This window comes from Zosterops lateralis (genome assembly GCF_965231275.1).
Source record: "Zosterops lateralis genome assembly, chromosome: 2".
In the NCBI taxonomy this organism is placed as follows: Eukaryota; Metazoa; Chordata; class Aves; order Passeriformes; family Zosteropidae; genus Zosterops; species Zosterops lateralis.
In genome coordinates, this window is record NC_139763.1 from 83,037,637 (window position 1) to 83,041,020 (window position 3,384).

The following is a 3,384-nucleotide window of genomic DNA, read 5'->3' on the forward strand; positions in this document are numbered from 1 at the left end:
CCTCCGCTTCCGCCCGCTCACTGCCGCTTCCGGCCGGACCCGCGGGGCGTGCTGGGTACTGTAGTCCGCGGCCGCACGGCGGGGCTCGGCCGGAGGCGGCGGCGCAGCGCCCCCGTGCGGACGGGAGGAGCGCAGCGCTCTGTCCGCCATGTCCGCCCTCAGGCGGCGGGGGCTGCTGCGCTCTGGGACCCGCAGGGAAAGCACCTTGAATATCTAGTTCCAAACCCCTTTGGTTTGGGCAAGCGACACCTTCCACTGGACCAGCTTGCTCAAAGCCCCATCCAGCCCGGCCTTGAACACTTCTAGGGATGGGCCATCCACAGCCTCTCTGGGCAACCTGTGCCAGTGCCTCACCACCCTGACAGTAAAGAATTTCTTTTTATATCTAATCCAAATCTCAGTGGCTTGTGTGAACATAAGATTTATTTTATTTTATTTTATTTTATTTTATTTTATTTTATTTTATTTCTATTCTATTTTATTTTTATTTTAATTTATTTTAATTTATTTTATTTTATTTTTAGAAATACATAAAAATGTGGTTTTCATGATGAATGACTTTATTGGTTCACCAGGACAGTAACTGGGCACTATAGGGATATGATGTTTGCAGCTAATACCTCAGAGCTGCCTTCTTGTTCTCTAGGTGTGAACACACACTGCCAGACTGAGTTCAGCTTTTCACACCTGAGAGCCCCAAGTCCTGCTCCTCAAGCTGCTCTCAGTGGGTTCCCCTCCCAGTCTGTGCTCATACATGGGATTGTTCCACCAGATGCAGCCCGTCCTGCACTTGTTGAACTTCACGAAGTTCTCATGGGCCCACGAATCAGCAGCTCCTGTGTTGCCGAGATACAGAGGTTGGAAACCCCAACAACAGCAACAAAGGGCTGTCACCAGGGGAGAAGAGCCGCGCCCTCTCTGCAGGGATGTGTTTGTTCAGCGCTGACAGTGTCTGTCACACGCGGGCTCAGCATGGCAAATGCTCCTTGAGCAGCACACAGCTCTTTCCATCCACAAAAGCTTCCCTGGCGGCGCAGAGAGGCTGATGCCCCAGAGTGCTGATTTTCTACTTCAGACAAGCAGCGAGATGGCAAACTGGGTGTGTGGAAGCAGTGATTTCTGTCAGCCGGAGCCAGCAGCTGAACCCGGTAGGTTTCAGCAATACAGAGCTGCTCCGGGCATCAGGAATGCTGTCCCTGTTCGCCATAGGAGGGCAGCAGCCTACAGCCGGATGAGCTGGCGACGGGGCTGTCTGTTCTGATCAGTTCACCCTTCTGCTCTGTTTTATTCTCATTTGTACACGGTCAGTGGAAAACAGCCATTGCTATGCTCTCAGCTGGCTATTCTAAGGCTTTTGCACGCACACAACTCACACATCTCTATATTATCAGTCCATTTGTCTGGGTGAGGGTTGGGTTACTTTCATGCTGCCATACTCTGCAAGGATGCTGTAGGGTAGAAGGCTCTTCTCTGAAACAGATGAAAATAGGGAAGACGAGTGGATGTGGACTGCCAAGAGGAAAGTGTTGAAACCAGTGAGATGGTTAGAAGGAGGGAAAATAACAAGACACGTCCTCTGCCTGGTGTTGGGGTTATCCATCTATCATCCCTGTCTCAGCATCCAGCAGCACACCTCCCTCCCAGTTCTGTTCTGCTTCACCTCACGGGGTAAGAGGGGAGTATTGCTGGGCAGCAGAACTGGCTCTGATCCCTCTCTTGCCACACACTGGTGAGATAAAGCCAAAGTGCAAGATACAGATTGGGAGGCAAAGGTGAGCGAGATTCAACAGCCTGGAGTGGGACAGAAGACAACTTGCATCTAGAAGATAGTTGCTGTTAAACATAATGTTGTCCTCTAATTGTTTCAGCACTTGGGATTGTATATATTTAGGAACATGAGACCTCCACAGTGTCTCTTACTCAAGTCAATGTGTTGTGCTCTGACTCTATTCTGCATTAGAGAGCTGGGCTATGCCACTGCTGGCTACTCAGTGGGCTCTTGTGCTTCAGCATCATGCTAGCAAACATCTCTCAGGATTTCGCTCTCATTTGCCAAAGGTACCTTGCAGGCAGGAGATTGTTACCCAGCATCTCTCCAGAGCTGCCTGATCTCTTTATGGGAAACTCAGAGAGAAGGGCTGGTGCATTCTGCCTGGTTTTGAACTGACTGGGGCTTAGGAGCTTAACTGTGCTTCACAAACATATGGAGACAAAGAGCAGGGAGCAGGCGAATAATTCCAGTGCGGATCATCAACAACAGTACAATAGATTCTGCATTCCTCATACAAAAGAATTCACTGAGGCATGCATCCTGGAAAGCTTTGTTCCTCCTAAGGTACCTATCACAGTTTGCTTTCCATCTAGATAAGCACATCTGCAGCAAATCAGATTACCTTCCAAATAAACGTGCAGGGTGGGCATGGGAGCCTGAGGTAGGATAGGTCAGTGCTCTGCATGATTAATTTACTTACATCAGGCTCAGATAAATCTTACCAAATTAAATTTAGATGGAGTGTGGGCTGTGGGCAGACAGACTTTGAAGCTGTGGTTGACATGATGTTGATTTTCATCCTTGTCGGTGTCTTGAATAACACTGAGACCCCAGTGGGGAGGAATAATAGGAGAGTGATCACAGATGTATTTGATTAAGTCTTGTCTAAGTCAGCGAGGTGGCTGCAGTTGCTGGAACCATGCTGATTTGTATCAGCAGAGGCTACTGCTTGTTCTTTGTAATCTTGTAGTACTGAGAAGCCCAAACCCTGCACCAGCATGTAACCGTTGTGAAATCTCAGTATGTAGATTCTGCATGGAGACAAAGTCAATGCAGTTCTGATGTGGAAATTAGTTAGGGAAAAAAAGACTTTGGTGCTCATTGCCAGATGCTCCTCTTGCCCATCTTTGTGAATTACCCTCTCCCTGCCCTTCGCAGAACTGCCATCTACCACCTGTGTGATACTTGGGTGGTCATGGGCACCTCTCAAGCCCACCCGCATATTGCATCTTTCCCTAGATTTTGTGATGTTTCGTGGGCTCACTTAGCTACAGATGCCTGATCCTGACATTCCCAGTCTAGATCACTCCAGAAATCCAGATGGATTCTGCTCCCTTGTAATCTGATGATGTTAAAGTACACTGTGCAGCAGTGTCCAACAAAGCCTTCTGCTTCTGTGGATCACATGCCAGGCCATTACACCAGTGTTCTTGGATGGGTACTTTGTAGCAGTGGTTTTCCTTGCAATCCATGCATGTGGGCTTCTAGATTGGAGGTGGGCACATTGTTCCACTTCTTCCTTCTCCTGATTGTGCAGGAGGAACCACAGGCTGGCGTGGTATGTCCTGGATCTACCTTTCCCTCTGGCAGGACAGAGACAACTCTGTGGGGCA